The sequence below is a fragment of the Lepus europaeus genome, chromosome 3 (genome assembly GCF_033115175.1).
Source record: "Lepus europaeus isolate LE1 chromosome 3, mLepTim1.pri, whole genome shotgun sequence".
In the NCBI taxonomy this organism is placed as follows: Eukaryota; Metazoa; Chordata; class Mammalia; order Lagomorpha; family Leporidae; genus Lepus; species Lepus europaeus.
The window spans coordinates 2,943,824-2,967,260 of NC_084829.1; the positions used below are offsets into that span (position 1 = coordinate 2,943,824).

General features: G+C 42.1%; 1 long non-coding RNA gene across 2 annotated transcripts in view; it reads left to right on the top strand.

The window, feature by feature from the left end:
• LOC133753316 (uncharacterized) overlaps window positions 1–23,437 on the top strand; it is a 112,370-nt gene that overhangs the window by 12,382 nt on the left and 76,551 nt on the right. The gene's annotated exons all lie outside the window — the stretch shown is intronic.

The window sequence follows — 23,437 nt, forward strand, 5'->3', positions numbered from 1 at the left end:
GTCCACTTTCGTCTTAGGCGGTTTATCTTCTTGAAGATTTGTTGAGGGGTCAGTCTTGTAGTGCAGTGGGTTAAGTTGCCACCTGTAACACCTACATCCCATATGAGTGCCACTTCTGATCCAGCTCCCTGTAATTTTGCCTGAGAAGGCAGTGGAAGATTGAATGCTTGGACCCCTGTACCCATGTGGGAGACCTGGATAGAGTTCAAGGCTTCTGGTTTCAGCCCAGGCCAACCTCAGCTGTTATAGCCATTTGGGGAGTGAATTAGCAGATGGAAGATTCTCTCTCTCTCTCTCTCTCTCTCTCTCTCTCTAACTCTAACTCTAACTCTACCTTTCAAGTAAATAAATACATCTTTAAAAATATATTTTAAAAAGATTTGATTTGTTGAAGCCCTTTATGTAGGTTAGTATTAACACTGTCATTTTATACAAGGGAACTTCAGTTTGTGGAAAATATGTTTATTTTAGTACAAAAAACTTTTGAAGTACATGCACAGTTTTTTGAAAATACATATTTTCCATAAACTCTTTGAAGAGATCTCATCTTACAAATATTTCCTCCCATTAAGTAATTCTGCATTTTGCTTTGTTTCTAGTAATTTAATTAAAAGATATTCCCATAGCAAGATTATAGAACTGCCCCTATATTTCTAATGTGTTTGTATTTTTATATAAAATGTAATAAAATGTGTCTTTTCTCAAATTTATAGTCAAATATCTGAAACCATTCTCTTTATTCATTCCTTACTAATTTGAACTTTTTTTAAAAAAGATTTACTTATTTATTTATTGGAAAGGCAGAGTTACAGAGAAGCAGAGGTAGAGGTAGAGAGAGAGACAGAGAGATCTTCCAGATCTGAAGCCAGAAGCAGGAGCTTCTTCTGGATCTCCCATGTGGGTGCAGGGGCCCAAGCATTTGGGCCTGCTCTCCCAGGCCATAGCAGAGAGTTGGATCAGAAGTGGAGCTGCTGAGTCTCAAACCGGCTCCCACAAGGGATGCTGGCACTGCGAGTGGTGGCTTTACCTACTACACCACAGCACTGGCCCCACTAATTTAAATTTGGAAGTGGAGCAGTCTAGATTCTAACTGGTGTCCATATAGGATGCCGGTTTCTCTGGTTTTACCTGCTATACCACAATTCTGGCCCTGAAACTCTTTTTAATGTAGTAGCTTTTAAAAAAAATTGTCACATTTTCTGTACTATGGAACTTCATTTTACAAATTTCTTTTCAGGGCAGGAGTTATAGCACAGCAGTTTAAACTACCACTTAGGAAGCAGCATCCCATATTAAAGTGCCAGTTCAAGTCCTGGCTACTCCACTTCTGATACAACTCCCTGCTAATGTGCCTGGGCAAACAGCAGATGACGACTCAAGTACTTGAGTCCCTGCAACCCATGTGGGAGACCAGTATGGAGTTCCTGGCTCCTGGCTTCAGCCTGACCTAGCCCTGGCTGCTGTAGCAATTTGAAGAATGAACCAACAGATGGAAAATATTGCTGTTTCATTGTGTCTGTGTGTGTCTCTGTGTGTGTGTGTCATTCTGCCTTTCAAATAAATAAGTCTTAAAAAATTTGTATTTGTGTGAAATTAGCATTTTCTATTCTAAAAAAAAATCAGAATCTTCTTGTCAAATTTTTTCCTCTGGGAAATTTTTCTGTTACTTTAGAGGAAGAATAACATTTAATGTGTAGATTAATATAAAATACTCATTTAATATTAATATTTATAGAATTGTTATTTATTAAGGACTTCAAAGTATTTTTCATATAGTCATATTTTTCTTCTTAGATTTATGCCAAGTTTTTGTAATTTCTATGTTACCTTTGTGAATAGAAACTTAATTTTCCTTATATTTCCTATTGATTCTTGCTAGAAAATAAAAAACCAAATTATATATTCCCATATCTTCATTTGTTTTTTCTTCACACTGTTGCATTTTGGCATAATTTGATCTTTAAATCTTTCTGAAGGTTCTTTCTTCTAATCAGTTCTCCCTTCTGTGGCTTTCCACTTTTGTTACAGATTTACTTTATATAAAGTATATATGTTTTATATATACTTTAAACACATATCATCTTCGAGGACTCAATTCAATGCATGACAGGCAAGTCTATTAAAGCCCTGATTTGGTCGTGAACATCACATATATATTTTATATATACTTTATTTTTTAGAGCAGTTTTTAAGATTTATTTATTTATTTGCAGGGCAGAGTTACAGAGTAGTGGAGGAGGAAGAGAGAGACAGAGAGAGGTCTTCCATCCAGTGGTGCACTCCCCAAATGTCTGCAAAGGCCAGGGCTGGGCCAGGCCAAAGCCAGGAGCCAGGAGCTACATCCAGGCCTCCCACGCAGGTGCAGGGACCCAAGCACATTCCAGATGCATTAGCAGGGAGCTGGATCGGAAGTGGAGCAGCCAGGACTCAAACTGTAGGTCATATGGGATTGTTGGCATTGCAGGAGGCAGCTCAATCCACTACAGTGCTGACCCCTGCTTTTGGTTTTAGTTAGTATGACTTTAAATCAACCAAGACATAGAGTGAACCAAATATCACTCCTGTTTGTTGACATTCCCAACCAACAGTGTTTCTGAAACTTTCCCTTAATGCTTCGTCACACAAGTCAATCCTGAGAAAACCCATGAAACTCGTCTGCAGGAAAAAGCTATCCATTTTTAAGCCACAGGATTTCAAATAACTAGTATTGCTGAGTGAATAACATTAAATGAAGAGGTGTCTCATCAAAAATATGAAAAATGTATACTTTAAAATGTGTCGTCTACGAAAGGGTATTGCAACTTTTCAAAAGCTCCTGCCTGTCATTTTAAAAACCCTTGGAAACAATTCACAGAAAGGGCAGTAAGAAAAGTAAAGGGAAGGCATCCTAAAGGATTTATTCACAGTAGCATGCATTCCACTCTGCCAGGCTGGGAATTCCATTTATATTTGCAAAGTGTATAGGAACCTCTTTAGAATTCAGTATAAACCTTTGATCGTATTTAGAGAAAAGGAAAGGGGAAAAAAACATGAAAAAGCAAAAACGGAAAGAGAGAATTCAAAGTGAATGGAAACTCTTACTCAGTTAAAAAATTTCACACCTCTCTAACTGCCTTCCTCTACCTCCTGATTCAAAGCTCCAAGGCAATGTAAATGCTAGAAGTTAGTGTTTCCTGGGAAAGTCTTCTTAGGTTATGCTAAACCAAAACAGATCTAAATTCAGGCTGTTGAGAAAGGAGGGCACCTTTGGCTTTACCAGCTCCTCAGGACTGGGCATTGGACTTTTTGAACACACCCAGCACACACTGCAGATATACAGTAAATGCTTACCGAGTGGATCTTGATGAGAAACAGATAATGCCGCTCTTCTAACTAGTAGTTCTATTTAATGGAGGTAGCTTAAAAATTAATCCATTTGGATTATGACATTCAAGGTCAAGAATGCTCTTTCGTCCCTGCTCTGTATTCCTGGAAGGCTTTTTCAGTTTATTGTCCTCACTCCTGCCTGTATGAAATGCAGAGAGACTAGTCACCAAAATGACTGCAAAATTAAAGAACTAAACCAAGTGCTCCTATTAAAACTTATTTTAAAAAATCATTGAGTTGAGGGAAGAGGAGTCCTCTTTAGTTTTCTCTTCATTTCAGGGCTGTGGGCAAAATGCTGAGCAGGTTCCTCTTTGCAGAAGTCCAAGAAAGACAAAAGAGACAAACTTAAATTTTGATAGAACATATTACTTATTTAACTCTCACTCAGCCAGTCTTTAAAAGTTCCTACTGTGTTACATGCATTGTGATACTGCGTTGTTAATTCTGATGATGTTGAGGGTCAGGATGCATCACCCTAAAATATGACTGTGGGAGACCTGAATACACACACACACACACACTCACACACCACCTCAAAAATATACCTTATTGGCATATTGATTATTTTGAGCTGTTAATTTGAGAAACTGTGGACACAGGACGCTCTGAACAGTTGCCCTTCTGTAAAGAGAAATTTCCATCCGTAAAGGAAACTTTTCATTAGTGAGCTTACTGACCAGGAAGAAAGCTACTTCCACAGAACACTCTCACCTAGGAGACTGTTATCTGCATCAAAAAGTCACTTTCATTCAACGTAACATTTTTTTTTCTCTCCTCACCCTCCATTATGTGTTCCACCACCAACCCTGAGAAGCCCTCAACCCCCTTTCCTGTGTGTATAGCTCGGGATTCTCTAAGCTCCAATCATCTGGCCCTCTGTAAGTCTCATATCTTTGTGGGACTCCTGTGTGTATGCACATGATTAACATATTTTGTTCTCTTGTTAATCTGTCTTACATTGATGTAACTTGTAGTCCATTTAAAGAAAGTGAAGGGTGCTAAGAAGGTACTTGTCCCTCCCCTATGCTGGCCTTGCTGATTGAGTAGGTTCCTAAAGGAATACAGTATGGGCCTTTCCAAGTGTTCAACAAGAAGTGAGACTACTCCCTTCTGGAGGGATTAAAGGCAAAGAGGAAATGGACAGGATAACACTCCAAGTGCCTAATATGGCTCCAATTCCAAGCTCATCACAGATTTCAGAATTGAAAACTCTGTGGCATTCTGACTTAGGTGGTGATAAAAATATTATATAATGAAAAAATGTTGAAGGGTGAAATGAAGTGATGACCTCATTCTGTTACCAACCTTCTAGTAATGAAAAGAAAGTTACAAATTAGTGAAGAAAAATACAATATGGTTTAGTGAATTAGCCTTAACTATAACTATCATAATGAACCTTAGAGTGAAACCCTTGTTATTCCTTGGAATACCTGGAAGATACAGAATTCATTAGGTGTGAACTTATTGCAATCCTGAAAGTTGCTAGACCCAACAGTTCCTTTTGTTTGTATGTGTTTTTATTTATTTATTTATTTATTTTTATTTTTGACAGGCAGAGTGGACAGTGAGAGAGAGAGACAGAGAGAAAGGTCTTCCTTTTGCCGTTGGTTCACCCTCCAATGGCCGCCGCGGTAGTACGCTGCGGCCGGCGCACCGCGCTGATCCAATGGCAGGAGCTAGGTGCTTCTCCTGGTCTCCCATGGGGTGCAGGGCCCAAGGACTTGGGCCATCCTCCACTGCACTCCCTGGCCACAGCAGAGAGCTGGCCTGGAAGAGGGGCAACCGGGACAGGATCGGTGCCCCGACCGGGACTAGAACCCGGTGTGCCGGCGCCGCAAGGCAGAGGATTAGCCTAGTGAGCCGCGGCGCCGGCCTGTTTGTATGTGTTTTTAAAGATTTGTTTATTGGGGCCGGCATTGTGGTGTAGTGGGTAAATCTGTAACCATGACACCAGCACTACATATAGGCACCAGTTAATGTCCCAGTTCCTCAGCTGCCGATGCAGGTCCCTGGTGATGGCCTGGGAAAGCAGTGGATGATGACCCAAGTGTTTGCGTCACTGGTCCCTGCCACCCACATAGGAGACCCTCACTCCTAACTTTCTCCTGGCCCTTTACTGGCTGTTGTGGACACCTGAGGACTGGACCAGCAGGTGGAAGATTTCTCTCTCTCTCTCTCTCTCTCTCTCTCTCTCTCTCTCTCTGCAACTCTGTCCAAATATATACATCTTTTGGGGCCAGTACTGTGGGGTAGTGTGTAAAGCTGCTGCCTGCAATGCCAGCATCCCATATGGGCACTGGTTTGGGTCCCAGGTGCTCCACTTCTGATCCAGCTCTCTGCTATGGCCTGGTAAAGCAGTGGAAGATGGCCCAAGCATTTGGGCCCTTGTACCCACGTGGGAGACCCGGAGGAAGCTCCTGGCTCCTCGGTTCAGATTGGCCCAGCTCCGGCTGTTACAGCCATGTAAGGAGTGAACCATTGGATGGAAGACCTCTCTCTCTCTCTGCCTCTGCCTCTCTGTAACTCTGCCTTTCAAATAAATAAATCTTTAAAAATAAATAAATATATACATCTTTTTTCTTTAAAAAATGTATATATTTATTTAAAAGACAGAGCAAGGAAGAGAGAGAGATGGAGGGAGAGACAGAGATCTTCCATCTGCTGGTTCACTCCCAAAATGGCCAGAACAGCCAGGGCTGGCCAGGCTGAAACCAGGAGCCAGGAAGTCCATCTGGGACTCCCATGTGGTTGGCAGGGACCCAATACTTGGGCCATAATCCACTGCTTTTCTAGGCATATTAGCAGGGAGCTGGGTCAGAAGAGGGGCAGCTAGGATTTGTCAGTGCTCCGCAATGAGATACTGGTGTTGCAAGTGATGAGTAGACAATAAGGATGTTGGGTGGGTCATTGGATGCTAAAGTTGGCAATTCATGGAATGATGGAGAGCCAGGAAAGAGCAGCAGTGACTGGAGGGCCAAGTAAGGGCAGCAACAGAGAGCAAATGAGATGATAGGTGTTCAGCTGACTTGAGAGTCGAAGCCATGAGAGCCTTGAGAGGCTGGAGGAAGAGCAGCCATAGGTGCAAAGAAGAGCAGGAGGACGTCTGCTTTTAGGCTCCTGGTGTGAGGGCACAGCAGGGAAGAGCAGCACCACCAGAGAAAGCTAAGTTTCAGAGAGACCAACCAGGAAAAGGGATGCTCAGGAAAAGGTGGAAGATACGTGGGATTTTCATGAGAGCTGACTGTGTTTTTCAGACCAGAGCTTCTCAAACTTCAATGTGCAGCCATGTCACCTGGGGGTCTTGTTAAAACCACAGATTCTGATCCAGTAGGTCTTGAATGACATCTGACATTGTGTGTGTGTGTGTGTGTAAAGATTTATTTTTATTTGAAAGGTAGAATGACAGAGAGAGAGAGAGAGAGAGAGAGAGAGAGAGAGAGAGAGAGAGAAGGAAAGAGATATTCTATCCACTGGTTCAGACTCCAAATTCCACAATGGCCAAGCCTAAAGCCTGGAACCTGGAACTCTATCTGGGCCTCACACATGGTGGCAGGGACCCAAGTACTTGAAGCATCTTCCTCTGCTTTCCCAGGTGGATTAGCAGGGAGCTGGACTGGAAGTGGAGTAGCTGGGGCCTAAATTGGTGCTCCTATATGGGATGCTGGTGTGTTGCAAGCAGTAGCTTAATGTGCTGCACCACAAAACCGGCCCCAAGATTGTGTATTTCTAACAAGGTTCTAGGTAATCCTGCCCTTGGTGGGCTGTGGACCATGATTAGAACTCCAAGACCCCAAATGTGACTCATTTGAATTGAGGTGTGCTATTAAGTGTTAAATACACACTGAGTTTGAGGACTAAATAGAAAAGAAATAAAAACATTTCATTAGTAATATCTATATTGATTATGTTGTAGACATATTGTTTATGTCCCCCCAGATTCATATGTTGAAATCCTGAATCCTGGGGTGGGGGCCATGGCTTTGCAGGTTAAGCCACCACCTGCAGCTCCAGCATCTCATATGGGTGCCAGTTCAAGTCCCAGCTGCTTCATTCCCAATCTAGCTCCCTACTAATGCACCTGGGAAAACAGCAGAAGATGGCTCTGCACTCATGTGGGAGACCTAGAAGAAGCTCATGGCTCCTGGCTTCAGATAGGCTCAGCTCCAGACATTGTAGCCATTTGGAGAGTGACCCAGCAAATGGAAGATCGATCAATCTCTCTCTCTCTCACTCTCTTTTTCTCTCTCTGTAACTCTGCCTTTCAAATGAATAAATAAATAAATATTTTTTTAAAAAGAAAGAAAAAATTGTAACCCCCAATGTGCAGGGATTAAGGATTAGGGGTTTTGGTCTTGGGCAGATGACTAGGCAAGGAGGGTAGAATCCCTCTTGAATAGAATTAGTGCCCTTATGGATGCTTCAAAATGCTTGTAGAAAAGAAAATTAAAATAAGTTTATTTTGATACCAAAAGTGCTTGAAATCCATGCATACAGGAGGTCTTCCAAGTTCACAGAAAATATATATTATAAAAAAGTTATGTATGGGTTTCCAAAAATTTTGACACCAAACCAAATATATATTTTAATTCCAAATTGAAAGACAGAGAGATCTTCCATCTACTGGCTCACTCCCTAAATATCCACAATAGCCAGGGTTAGGCCAGGTCGAAGCCAGGAACCAGGAACTATTCAGGTCTCCTATGTGGGTGGCTGGGACCCAAGTACCTGAGCCATTATCTGCTATCACCCAGGGTCCATATTAACCAGGACCCACATTAAGTTGGATCAGAAACAGAGGAGCTGAGACTTGAACCAGGCACTCTGAAATAGGATATGGACATCCCCAGCTATGACTTAACTGCTGCCCCAAATGCTGGTCCCCAGTTTTCCACAAACTTTTTGAATTACCCTCATAAAAGAGACCCCAGACTGTTCTCTGGCCCTCTTTCCACCATGGAAGGAGAGGTCCCTTAGCAAGACCAATCAGAATGGCACTCTGAACTCATACCTCTACCCTCCAGAACTGTGAGAAATAAATGTTTGTTTTTCAAGACACTCAGGTAACTATAATTTGTTGTGGCAGCCCAAACTAATTCAAGTTACATATTCAAATGATAATATTTTGGATATGGTGAATTAAAGTATATTATAAACAATTTTACCACTTTCTGTTTACTATCCAGTGGTAATAAGAATCATATGTGTGATTCCCATTATCTTTCTCTCATCTAGTGCTATCCTCAAGGACATGTGGGAGGCTGAAAGAGTGAGAAATGAAATCAGATAAAAAGTTGTGGCGGCTGGTGTTGTGGCCCAGTGGGTTCGACTGCTGCTTATGATGCTGGCATTCCAGATCAGAGTGCTGCTTTGAGTCTTGGCTACTGTGCTTCCAAAAGAATATTCCTGCTAATGTGCCTGGGAAGGACTGCAGAAGATGCCTAAGTATTTGGGTTTCTGCCAATGGCATGGGAAACCCAGATGGAATTCTTGGTTCCTGGCTTCAGCCTGGCTGGTGTAGCTATTTAGAAAGTACCACCAGATGAAAGATCTCCCTGTGTCTGTTTCTCCCTCTTTATTGCTGCTCCCTTTCAAATAAATACTAAATCTCTTTTTTTAAAAGGGTGGGGTCCCTGCTCTGCAACATAGTGGGTGAAGCTGCCGCCTGTGGTGCCAGCATCCCATATGGGCGCCGGTTTTAATTCTGGCTGCACCACTTCCAATTCAGCTCCCTGCTAATGTGCCTGGGAAAGCAGCAGATAGATTTCTCTCCTCTCTCTGTCTCTCACACTAAGTCTGCCTTTCAAATAAATAAATAAATGTTAGGAAGGAAGGAAGGAAAGAAAGAAGGGAGGGAGGGAGGGAGGGAAGGAGGAAGGAAACAAGGAAGGAAACGTGTGGAGAAGTTTGTAGTTTTTAATGCAGGGGAGTCCTGGGCCTTGGTACAACTGACACAGAAGCATCATGGTGAGGTGAGCTCTCATGATCTAGAGTTCATGGCAAGGCCAAAGCTGTGAGGATGGAGCAGTGCGAGGCCAGCAGCTGGGCCAACTCGTGGGCCACCTTGCACTGAAACGTTTGCTCGTGTGAACACCAACATGATCGGAATGGAACATAGCCGTCACTTCAGCTTCTGCTTAGGACTACCACATTCCTCAGGCTCCTGGGAGGAAGCTTTTCTCAGTTTGAAATAAAATGATTTACAGAGGTCAGCTGAAGGACTCCATAAGACCTCAATGCTATTGACCACAAAACACCACTTTGAAAAAGACTGTGGGCAATTTTGTGAAACAAAATTATTAAAAATACCAAATACAACAAGTATTTAGAGAGATGCCATTGACCAGTATTAGAAACAGATACAGCTGAACACCAATAAAATATTTGAAAATACATCAGGATAATGTTCTTATATTGTTTCTAAGGTACAGATAGTAAACACAAAAGTGTTTTAAATTGTTGTCAATACACAAACATCATTTTCCTTCTCTCTCTCTCTTTCTCTCTCTCTCTCTCTTGACTTTTAGACTCTTGGTTGTGAATTTTTGCTTTGCTTCATGTATTTGCTTTGGGCCTGCCTCTGGTAACAGCCCCCTAATAATCTGGCAGTGCTCCTTCATGACATTTGGGTTCTCAGATTTCCTGCTCAAATCTTGCCTTTGCTCACTCAACTTTGGCATTTCCTGTGTGTTAGGGCAGCCTTGCCTCTTCTGCACGTAGCTCTGAGGAGCCCCCACCCTGGCCCTTCCTTCCTTTGTGGAAACGGGCAAAGAATAGAATTGGTCTTGGAAAAGATGGTTTATGTTTAGAATAAAGGGCTACATGTGACTCCTAAGAGAAACTATGAAATTAACCATAGTTTCAATGTCATTGTCAGAGTAGGTTGGCTATTGAGAAAAAGACTTCAGGCGGGGACTCTGCTGGTAGCAGAATCACATATGAACTGGAGCGCAAGTCCTACTCGTTGTGTGTGTTTTGTTTTCCTGTTGCCTTCTGTCATCTTCCTCAAAAGACATCAGTCCACTTGCCTCAGCCCGGATGTCATAGTGCACAAAAGCAGGCAACAGAACGTCCCAAGAGAACTTGTAGCTAATAGCCTGGATCTCTGGACACTGTAGGTCAGAATGAACTCCAAGGCAGATGGCTGTGCAAGGCATGCAGAGAGCAGGGGCAGAAAGCTGGTTAGAACAAGTCCCAGTGCTCTGCCCATGTGAAAAGCACAAAGGATCTCAAAAGAGTGAGGAAAAGTAACTTTGAGAGGGGTTTTTGGAGAGAACCACCAGTGGTTTATGAATCTTTGTGACTTCAGGACCTGCCCTTGGTAACAGCCCCCTAATAATCTGGCAATGTGGAAATGCTGAGGCAGGGGTGGGCGCAGAGTGATATTGCCTTTGCTCTCCCAAAGCCAAGGAGACAGAGCTTTGATGGGATCCCTGGAATGTAGGCTGCTTTATGGTTTGGGAGACACAGAGTACTGGCTTCTTCCTACCTCTTGACCAGAGAATGGGAGTGGTGCGAGTTTAGCTTGTCGTGGGAATCCTTAGGGCATGGAAATCGAGGAGTCATTTCCGCTGTGTTGAGAGGGGTCTGTGCCCCCAGATTCCATTAAGGCATGCCACGCATGAATGGGTGCTGTGGGTGCTATGCAAGGCTTGCACAAGGATAAGCAGGGGAGCCGAAAGCTGTCTGAGGGTACAGTGGGCACTCAGCAAAGTAATCTGGAGGGGACTTGCCGCATGCGCAGAGGCTGAAGTGAGATCTGAATTTTGAGCAGTGTCACCCACAAAAAGGTAACCGTGGATAAGGAACCACACTTTGAAACTCTACCAGACCCACAGAGAGCAATGCAACCCTGAAAGAAGCAAAAATGTCCTGCTCCCCCTGCTCCTCCTGTGCCACCCAGAGAGCGGTCAGATTAGTCTGCAAGACGAAAGGAGGGTAGAAGCCAACTTGTAAAGAGAGAGAAAATCAGCTACTTGTTCTCACAGGTAGACTTCCCACCTGCAGGAGGTGAGGAAAGAGGTGAGCATCAGGCTTCAACTGCAGAAATTTAAAGTGGTGGCTTTGTCTTGGGACAGGACAGTTGTAAGGGATATGTGAGAGTAGATTTTATGTGACAAAATTTAAGGAATCCCAGGAAAACTTACTGGGAAAATAATGCACAATTGATATGGAGAAAATAGGCAAGGAGTTAGTTTGGGGGTAGATGAGCTAGAATTTCTGCAGCCCCTCACTGTAGCTCTATCCCCTCACCTATCTTTGATACACCTTCCTTCCCAGGATCCACATGTGTCTCATCCAGGACCAGGGAGGAAGACACTCCACATGGCCATATGGAAGTTAAACTCAGAATGGAGGCACCAGAGAAGTCCTGGAAATCCTCCTGTGCACCGGGTGTGGCTCAGCCCCCCAATTTGTTTATTCAGTTAATACATCACTCTCTACCTCATAAAAGAGATTGATAATGGGGAATAGGCTCTTCTTTTGTTCTTGACCATGCTTGGGCATGCTTCTCTCTCTCTCTCTCTCTCTCTCTCTCTCTCTCTCTCTCTCTCTCTCTTTCCCCCTCTCCCTCTCTCCCTCTCTCTCTCTCTCTCTGTCCTCATAGGTAACATCTGGCCCGCTCATGGCACACCTGTGTGAGATGTCCCACACACACACATCAATGTACATTTAGCCTCCTTCTCTTTTAAATAAACCCTGCTTTCATTTGTGCACTGTATTTTTTACCTCTGCTTTGAACTTTTTAAAAGATTGATTGATTGATTTGAAAGGCAGAGTTAGAGAGAGCAGAGAGAGAGAGAGAGAGAGAGTGAGATTTTCCATTTACTGATTCTCTCTCCAAATGGCCACAATGGCCCGGGCTGGGCCAGGCAGAAGCCAGGAGCCAGGCACTCCATCCAGGTCTCCCAGGTGGGTAGGGGGCCCCAAGCACTCTAACCATATTCTGCTGCCTTCTCAGGAGCATTATCAGGACGCTGGACCAGAAGTGGAGCAGCTAGGGAGGCTGGCATTGTGGCGTGGTAGGTAAAGCTGCTGCCTGTAATGCTGGCATCCCATATGGCAGCCAGTTCATGACCCAGCTGCTCCAGAGACAGTTTTATGCACTAGGAAAGAAACACTGGCTTGTGGAAGTTGTGGCGAGGCAGGCTGATACTGTAGGAGCTTGGAATGGGGCGGTTTGTGATAAGGTTTAGTGAGGTGGATTTCAGCACTGGATATCCTTGTTCCAGGGACCCCTTGCTACTGAAAGGGCTCCGGCCTTTAAGTTCTGCTCTTTGTTCCACTCTTTTGGTTCCACAGGTTGGGTTTTATCTTGTGTTGCAACTGTATGACTAAGCCCTAGGCAGCTCTTTTAAGAAAACAGGCACTTGAAGATGGATTACAACTTTGTGGCTTGAGCCCATTGTTAAGGTACCGGGGCTGAGAAGTGTCAGGGAAGGAACTGGGGAAACATGGCAGGAGGCTTTTGAGTTTTTGGTTGTTGAGCGGAAACTCACTTAATGGGGCAATCCAGTCGAACACAGATGCCCTCTCCCCATGCCCTCCAGTTTAACTGGCGTATGCAGAACCACTAACTGTCATGGAGTGGGAAGCCTGGAGAGCCCTTGTGAGCTTCTGTTAAGGAGAACCTTGACCAACACAATCTGCTCTAGCCTTTCTGTAAAGCAGGCCCCAGCTTTACATCTGGGATACAAGGACTGGTTGACTTCAGCTTCTGGATTCTAAAGGGATCGATGGTTATTTTTGCTTGAGAACCTCCTGCCCCTACCCCTGGAGTCCATTCCCTGTGATGCAGCTGCCCAGTCTCAGACTATCTGAAGCAATAGGAATGGCAGGAACCCTCCTGTTGCTATTTGTCCTGCCTGGCAGCTATTAACCTACCCTTCCTCCCACTCTAAGAGTAAGGGCTCAGCTCCCTGAGAGCCTGTAGCTGTTAGAAAAACCCATCTCTCTTCTCTGTGGTACACATATGCCATACTCTGCCAGCAGTGGTAAAAAATCTAATTCTCTTCTTGGCTAAGAATTTTCCCTTTCCTTTCCCTCTGGGTCTCCAGAGGGAGGCAGGTGGCAGTAAATTTGCCCACGTACTTATCATGGATGGGAGGTGGAGCCCGTGTAAAGAACCATTCATCTAGCAGTGATGACTGCACATTAAAATCGCCTGGGGAGCTCTAAAAAATGCACCAGTGCCTGCGCTGAACCCCAGACAAACGGCATCAAGATCTCTGGGGGTGGAGTCTGAGTACGGCTAGGTTTTAAAAGCTCCCCAGGTGCTTCTAATATGCAGCCAAGGTTGCAATTCACCACTCCAAGCTGTATATTTGAAACTAGAAAATTAATCTTTAATATGACAATTCAGAAACTGGCTTGGAAAAGTAAAAAAATGCAATCTCCTCATTAGTGGCATAGGGTTACACTTTAGAATCCTAATTGAACATTTTCAAAGGCTTCTTCCTCTTATCCACTGTCTCTCTTTTTTTTCTGATCCCTAAACCTTATAGGATTCCTTGGGGAACTGTGCACAGCTACCTCATCACATTCTTATGGGATAGACACAGTGCACAGAACTAATCCAAGTTCATGCCAAGGTAGTGCCGAAGACTTAAAGACTCATTCATCCCCCTTTAAAAATTTACCATCAATGGATTCCATGAACACCACTGGCTGCCAAGTATGTGCCAGGCAGTATTCTCACATACTGTGGGGATAAAAAGATGCTTAGAACACTACTTCGATTTTCAAGGCGCTAACCCCAAGGCGGTGTATAATGCCTTGAAAGAGGTTCAAAGTTTTAGGCTTCTGGAGTGGTGAAGATGAAGCTAAAAATAGACTGGTGCCACACTGGGGGAAGGTCTTGATAAGTGTGCATCTTGGATTTCATAGGCAATGAACAGTTTATGAAACAGGGTGAGGTGGGGTGGCAAGATAAGGTGGAGGTGTAGGAGATTATTTTAGCATCTGGAGGGCAGGTGAATTATAATAGGCAAGAATGATCCTACTTAGGCCAGGGAAACCAATTAGGAGACTACTTAATAGTCTAGATTGGTATGAATTAATAAGTGCCTGAAAAACTCATCTATGGTGGAAAAAAATTGGAACAGTGTTTTCTTTTGGGAGGAGAAGTGGAGACTGGGAAAGGGCATGAGAAAATGTTTTGAGTAATGGTAATAGTCTGTATCTCAGTAGGGACTTGGGCTCGACTTCTGTATTCATTTCTAAAAATCAGTGAAAGAACATATAAGCTTTGTGTATTACATTATTTTATCAGAAATTAAACTGCAAACATGAACTTATATGCATCCTGAAGACTTGAGAGCAAAGTCTCCTAATGTCTGAAATCTACTTTGAAATGTATCAAAAACTAAGGTGGATTAGTGGATGAAGAAATATGTGACAAAGCAAGTATAGTTAATATGTTTATGGTATTTGACTTTCTTAGTTCCAGATATAAATTGACTTGTTTCATTTAGTATAATAGTTTTTACAAATAGCAAATCACCTAATTTTTTAAGATCAAATTTTATATATATATATATATATATATATATATATATTATATGTATTCTTTATCCATTCATCCATCAAAAAACAGATTGTTTTTATATCGTGACTATTGTGAATAATGCTGCAATGAACATGCGAGTGCATATATCTCTTCAGATATTGATTTCAATTTTTTTTTTGACAGGCAGAGTGGACAGTGAGAGAGAGAGACAGAGAGAAAGGTCTTCCTTTGCCCTTGGTTCACCCTCCAATGGCCACTGTGGCTAGTGAGCCGCGGTGCCGGCCTGAGATATTGATTTCATTTTGGAGGGTGGTGTGTACCCAGAAGCAGGATCACTGGATCCCACAGTAATTCTATTTTAAATATTTTTAAACAATTTATTTTTGCATTTGAAAGTCAGAGTTACATAATAGAGAGGAAGAGACACACACAGAGAGATCTTCCATCTGCTGGTTCACTCTTCAGATGGCCACAATGGCCAGGGCTGGCCCAAGCTGAAGCCAGGAGCCAGAAGCTTCATTTGGGTCTCCCACATGGGTGACAGGGGCCCAAGCACTTAGCTATCTTCCACTGCTTTTCCGAGATCATTAGCAGGGAGCTGGATCAGAAGTGGAGCTGCCAGGTCTTGAACAGGCACCCATAAGAGATGCCGTGTCATATGCATCAGCTTAACCTATTATGCCATAATGCTGGCCCCATCTATTATTTTCCTCAAAAGAAACATTTTATTTAATGAGTACAGATCTCATAAGTACAACTTTAGGAATATAGTGAGTCTTCCCACCATACTCGCCCTCCCACCCCCACTCCCACCCACTACCTCTTCCTAGTTCCATTCTCCATTAAGATTCATTTTCAATTAACTTTATACACAGAAGACCAACTCTATACCAAGTAAAGATTTCAACAGTTTACTCATACACATACACACACACACATACACACACGCAAAACTGTTTGAGAATGAGTTTTTGTTTTGTTTTGTTTTTTGTTTGTTTGTTTGACAGGCAGGGTGGATAGTGAAAGAGAGAGACAGAGAGAAAAGTCTTCCTTTTTGCCGTTGGCTCACCCTCTGGTGGCCACTGCAGCTGGCACATCGTGCTGATCCGAAGCCAGGAGCCAGGTGCTTCTCCTGGTCTCCCATGCGGGTGCAGGGCCCAAGGATTTAGGCCATCCTCCACTGCCTTCCTGGGCCATAGCAGAGAGCTGGCCTGGAAGAGGGGCAACCGGGATAGAATCCGGCGCCCCAACTGGGACTAGAACCCGGTGTGCTGGCGCCACAAGGCGGAGGATTAGCCTGTTAAGCCCCAGTGCCAGCCGAGAATGAGTTTTACAGTTAACTCTCATGAGGACAGAGGTCCTGCATGGGATTTAGTGCACAATGACTCCTGTTGTTAATTTAACAATTAATAGTCTTATGCATGATGTCAGTGACCACCCAAGGCTCTTGACATGAGCTGCCTAGGCTATGGAAGTCTTTTGAATCCACAAACTCCATCAGTATTTAGACAAGGCCATAAGTAAAGTGGAAGTCCTCTCCTCCCTTCAGAGAAAAGTACATCCTTCTTTGATGTCCACTTCTTTCCACTGGGGTCTCTCTCACAGAGACAATGTTATGTAGGACATTGTTTTGCCATAGTATCTTGGCTTTCCATATCTGAAATGCTCTTATGGGCTTTACAGCCAGACCAGAATGCCTTTAAGGGCTGATTCTGAGATCAGAGTGCTATTTAAAGCTATTGTCATTGTATGAGTCTGCTGTGTGGACTGCTTCCCATGTTGGAACATTCTCTTTTGAATTCTATCTATTATTATTACCAGACACTTGATCTTATTTATATGATCCCTTTAACACTTAATCCTATCTATATGATCACTTTAACACTGAATATGGTCTCTTTAACAATTAGGATGGCATTTTTACCACTCAGCTTAATGAGATTTGGGGTCTCATGGCAAGTTTTAAACTATACCCTTACAAGTAAGTCTGTAGGAATGTATGTAGAACTCTACAGCTTTGCAGTTACAAACTTCCTCCTCCCTCTCTTATTCCCACTCTTATTTTTTACTGAAATCTATTTTCTTTGTTTCTTTTATTTATTTATTTATTTTTCACTTTTATTTAATAAATATAAATTTCCAAAGTACAGCTTATGGATTACAATGGCTTTTCCCCCCCATAACTTCCCTCCCACCCGCAACCCTCCCATCTCCCGCTCCCTCTCCCATTCCATTCACATCAAGATTCATTTTCAATTCTCTTTATATACAGGAGATCAATTTAGTATATATTAAGTAGAGATTTCAACAGTTTGCACCCACACAGAAACATAAAGTGTAAAATACTGTTTGAGTACTAGTTATAGCATTAATTCACATTGAACAACACATTAAGGACAGAGATCCTACATGAGGAGTAAGTGCACAGTGACTCCTGTTGTTGACTTAACAAATTGACACTCTTGTTTATGGCATCAGTAATCACCCTAGGCTCTTGTCATGAGTTGCCAAGGCTATGGAAGCCTTTTGAGTTTGCCTTTCAATTGACTTTATACACATAAGATTAACTCAATGTTAAGTAAAAGAGTTCAACAAACAGTATGAAGGAAAATAAACAACAACAACAACAAAAATGAAACTGTTCCTCAACAAGGGCAGCTCAAGTCACATCTTGTCAGAGTGTCACTTTCATTCTGCAGATTTCAATGTGGGTGCTCGATTAGTCCTCACAGACCAGGGAGGACATGTGGGATTTGTCCCTTTGGGACTGGCTTATTTCACTAAGTATGATGTTTTCCAGATTCATCCATTTTGTTGCAACTAACCAGATTTCATTTTATTTTTTTTTCTGCTGTGTAGTATTCCATAGTGTACATATCCCATACTTTCTTTATCCAGTCTTTGGTTGATGGGTATTTAGGTTGATTCCATGATTGAGCTACAATAAACATGGAGGTATAGATAACTCTCTTGTTTACTGATTTCATTTCCCTTGGGTAAATTCCTAGGAGTGGGATGACTGGGTCATATGGTAGGTTTATATTCAGATTTTTTAGGTATCCCTATAATGTCTTCCATAGTGGCTTTGCCAGTATACATTCCTACCAACTGTGGATTAGGGTACGTTTTTCCCCACGTCCTTGCCTATATATATTTTATATATATATATATATGTTATATATATATAAATGTTTTATATGTTATAAATATTAATGTTATATATATGTTTTATATATAATATGTTATATATATAATGTTTAGAATAATGTTTAGTTATGGAGGGAAGTTATATAGGGGAATCAGTCAGGAAGATTACGTAAGAATAAATATAAGATTCATCTTAATTTCTGCAGAGCCCTGAACTGTAACCTCACCCCCTCACTTGTCAATCCAATATGCCCACTTTCCCATGATACACCTGTGTCTTATCCAGGAACAGGAAGGAAAAGATATCATTATGGCAATGTGGAAGTTAAACTATACACGGAGTCACCACGAAACTCCAAGAAAACTTTGTACACATTAACCTCCACCCAAACTCTGCCCTGTTTATATATTCTGTTAGAGGACCATCCCTCTTCCATAAAAGAGACTGTTACACAACGGGGTGGCCCTTTTGCCTTTTGGCTTTTCTCCTTTGCTGTTGGTCCTTCCCTGGCCTCTTTCCACACTCCCTGCTCATAGACAACTCTCTGGTCCTCCCATAACAGTTGTCTCTCTGTGTGGGGTTGCCTACACTCATGTGTAAATGTATAGTCACTCTCTCATTTTTTTAAGTAAATCATGCTCTCACATGTGCACTGTATTTATGCCTCAGCTTTGAATTCTGATCTCTGTGGGGGCAAAGACTTGGAATATAGAAATCCAGGTTCATAGTCCCATAAAATAAGCAGGGTAAATGGGAAAAATAGCAATGAAAACCCAGAAAGACTCTTGGTGAAAAATATATCAGTATCTGATGAGGACTTCTATAGTTGGGTTTATTATATGACAAGCCCGTGCTGAGCACAGAGGCTATCAGCAATCATTTTATCCACTTGCATTCAAGTATCTCAGAATCTACTGGAGAAGATAGGTGCATTAATGTATATTATGATGGAGAAAGTATTAACAGCATAGGCATATATATATAAAGGAAGGAATATCTAACTTTGTCTAAGAGCACTGGCAGAAGCTTCTTAGAAGAAATGGCATTTAAGACGAACTTTCATGATCAGAAGTAACCTGGGAAGAGGAAAAAAAGGGGGGGGGGAATCTCTTGGCAAGCCATTTGTGCAAATGCTTAAAAAGATGGAAAAGCATGGTATATAAAATGATGGATGAACAGTTCATTTTGACTGAATTATAGGGTAAATGAGAGGGAGATGCAAGAAATCAAGCTAGAAAGACATACTAGCATTGGGTGATAAAAAGGAAATTGTGTAACTTGTTAAAGAGTTAGGTTTTGGCAGTTGGCATTGTAGCACAGTGGAGAAGGCTGTCTCCTGTACTACCTTCATCCCATATTGGAGCTCTGGTTTGAGCCCTGGATGCTCTGCTTCCAATCCAGCTCCCTGCTAACATATGGCTTTATGATTATGGGTGAGATGTTTAGTAGCATTGTACATGGGACAGCAGTGGAAAATGGCCTCAGGATTTGGGATGCTGCCAAGGGAGATCCGGATGGAGTTCCTGGCTCTTGGTTTTGGCCTGGTCCATTCCTGACTGCTACAGGCATTTGGGTAGTGAATCAAAGGATGGAAGATTTCTTTGTCTCTCCCTTTCACTCTGTCACTCTTTCAAATAAATAAAATAAATCTTAAAAAAAAAGTTTGGATTTTATTTTTAGGCAATAGGAACTCGAGCTGAGTAGAGTAATAAAATTCCTCTTTAAAAAAGATAACTGCCCTCCAAATGGATGGAATAGTTTGGACTAAACAATGCTTCCTCCAAGAATAGCTGGCAAAATTAGATCAACATCTATGAGAGTACTTCAAAAAGTTCATGGAAAATGCATATTATGAAAAAACTGTGCATGTATTTCAGACATTTTTGCAACAAAATAAACATCTTTTAACTCCATTTTCATGAATTTTTAAAAGTACATTTCTATTTTTTTAAATGTTTGGAAAAGAATGTTTGAAGGCCTCAAAGAAGTGCTGAAGCAAAAAGAATAAAACCCCAGGGAAAGGAGAATCACCGAGAACTGAGCTGAAATCATGCAGCCCTTTTTGCCTGAGGACAGTTTTCAGTTGCAGGTACAGAATACAAAAGCAAGAATTCACGGGGCCGACGCCGTAGCTCACTAGGTTAATCCTCCGCCTGCGGTACTGGCATCCCATATGGGCGCTAGGTTCTAGTCCCGGCTGTTCCTCTTCCAGTCCAGCTCTCTGCTGTGGTCTGGGAGGGCAGTAGAGGATGGCCCAAGTGCTTGGGCCCCTCCACCTGCATGGGAAACCAGGAAGAAGCACCTGGTTCCTGGCTTCGGATAGGCGTAGCTCTGGCTGTAGCAGCCACTTGGGGGGTGAACCAACGGAAGGAAGACCTTTCTCTCTCTCTCTCTCTCTCTCTCTCTCTCTCTCTCTCACTATCTAACTCTGTCTGTCAAATAAAAATAAAAATTAGAATTCAGGCAGTGGAACTGGAAAGAAGTTAGAATAACCAGTAAAGCTTTCCACACTCTCTTCCCAGGAAGATAAAATTAGAGATTAGAGGCTAGATTTTTTTAATAACAAAACGGAAATGGGAAACTGATCATAATGCCCTTGGATTTTTCTCAAGACATTCCCTGAATTCTCAGGTTGTAATTGGAATGGGAGCTAGAGACCAAACAAAACTCTGAAAAATAAAGATTGATAATCATTCAGTGCCAAGAAGAATGGTCTTAGCAATCAGGATCCAATAGATCCTCAGATGGAATACCTGCATATGCTATGCTCAGAGAATGAGAGTTGATATATAACTAATCCAAGCCTAAAGTCACCTCAGTACCTAAGTGAAACAAAGTATTTGCCCACCCTATCTACTAGCTAAGAAAAAAGTAAACCTTCTTGGAAGGTAAATGAAATTATCAAAAATGCCTAACAATTTTCATACACAATTGCCAACATTGAAAAATTACTAGGCATAGCATACCTTCTGATTGAAAAATAACAAAAGAAAAACATAGACATTAAAATGATCCCAAGGAAAGCCAGATATTGGAATTATTAGTATAATTTTAAAAAGCTATAATTAATATGCAGGTGTTTCATGACCATATAGCCATATATGTAAGCTCAATAAGAATATGTTCTCTTTGTAATAAGACACAATTGGAAACATTGGTTACATTAGCCAGGCTTCGACTGCAATGTCATATTTGAGAATATGCACAAAGTAATAATTAACAAAATGGATTAAAGAAACTAACGTTGCTTTTATGAAATAGGGGATGATTCCATAATTGAATATAAAAGTGGGATGGAGTTTAGTATGTGTGACGCTTCCTGGGTGTTTCATGGTGCCTCCATGTGTAGTTTAACTTCCATATGGCCATCATGGCATCTCTTCCTTCCTAGTCCCAGATGAGACACAGGTGCATCATGGGAAAGTGGGTATACTGGATTGGCAGGTAAGGGGGTGGAGTTACAATGCAGTGGTACATAGACATATGAAAAAAATTCTTTCAGCTTTATTTATTAATAGTTAATTACCTACCTGTTTCCCCCATGTCATTCCCATCTCAGAGATTTTGATCTGCAAAGCTTTATGGGAGGTGGAAGGAGCTGAATTTGTTTATTGGCCTGGAACAAAAAGGAACAAAAAGCTCTGGCTAACTTATCTAATGGATCCAACACAAAAACCTGAAGGTTTTTTTTTTTTTAAATCAGTTACTGACAATAGCTAGATCCCTGAATGATCATGATTTTTCTGAGAATATGTTGAATTCTGAACGGGACACATTTGGCAATTCAGATGAGCATAATTAGAAAAAGACAATGGTATCCTTCAAAGGAATGGGAAAGCATTTTCTATTGTTTCTCAGATCGTGGGAGCTGGTAGACTTTCTTAGCAAAACTATAGAAGCATTTAGCTTGGATATAAATCCTTGCAAGACCTCTTTCTATGATCATATTGTTGTTAAAGTAAATGTGACAGATTCCATTAATTACTGTATATACTTCACTTTGTTCTACCAGAGCTAGGACTAGTTAGTTGTCCATGACTACTTTCACTAGAGAATTCACAGACTTTTGTAGTTGCTGTAAAATCTAGCCTGTAATACGAGCTAAGAAGCCAAAAGCAATGGACAGATTATCTATATTTATTATTAAGATTTATTTTATGTGTTTGAAAGGCAGATCGAAAGAGAGGGAGACACAGAGATAAATCCCATTTGGACCCAAGTTCTGGTCCTGGCTGCTCCTCTTCCGGTCCAGCTCTTCTATGGCCTGGAAAAGCAGTGGAGGATGGCCCAAGCACTTGGGCCCCTGCACCCACATGGGAGGCCCAGAGGAGGGTCCTGGCTCCTGGCTTCAGATTGGTTCTGCTCTGGCCATTGTAGCCATTTGGGGAGTGAACCAGCAGATGGAAGGCTTTTCTCTGTCTCTCCTTATCACTGTCTATAACTCTGCCTCTCAAGTAAGTAAATAAAGTCTTTTTCTTTTCAAAGTTCTTCCACCTACTTGTTCACTCCCCAAATGGTTCTAACAGTCAGGGCTGGGCCAGACCAAGGCCAGACGCCAGGAACTCCATCCAGGTCCCCCATATGAGTGGCAAGTGACCAAGTATTTGGGCCATCTTTTTCTGCCTTCCCAGGCACATTAGCAGTGAGATGGATTGGAAACAGAACATCTGGGACTCAAGCTGGTGCTCTGATATGGGGTCTGGCATTGCAGGTGGTAGCTTAAGCTGTGCCTCAATGCTGGCCCCAATAGACAGGTGTTTTTAAAGTGACTTCATGAGATATAGCAGGGTTTTCCCCCATTATGATGGAAGAGCTCACTAGGAAGTTTTCCTGCCAACAGCAGCTTCCTGAGAGAATGAAGAGAAGAGATACATAAAGCATGTCTGCTATCAAGTACAACAGCCTTGATATAACAAAAGTTGGTTCACTTTCCAAATGGCTGCAACATCCAGGATGGCAGGGACCCAAGTATTTGGTCCATCTTCTGCTACCTTGCCTGGTGCATTTGCAGGGAGCTGGATTGGAACTGGAGTTGCAAACAGAAGCTTAACCAGCTGGCCGTACTGTTGGTTTTTTTTTATTCCAATGTAATGGATAGACTGTTTCCATGGCAGCTGAATTAGCAGTGAATTCCCTTGGAGTAAGGTTAATGGTAGCTGTGTTTTGGGGGTAGTTTGCTATAATTAGAAAAGGGAAGTTTCAGCAAGACATCTTTGTGCATCTTTGTAGCACAACTTTTTCCAACTGTGGGGGTAGGAGTGGGCCCTCACAGTGACAAATATGGCTTACAACTCAGAAACCTATAAATTCAAGTTTTTAAGGAAACAGAATGATTTCAGTTAAAGTTTCCCAAAAAAGGAAAACAGGATATATTTTCCACAAATAGGAATAATACTCTATTTCTTGTAGCATACATG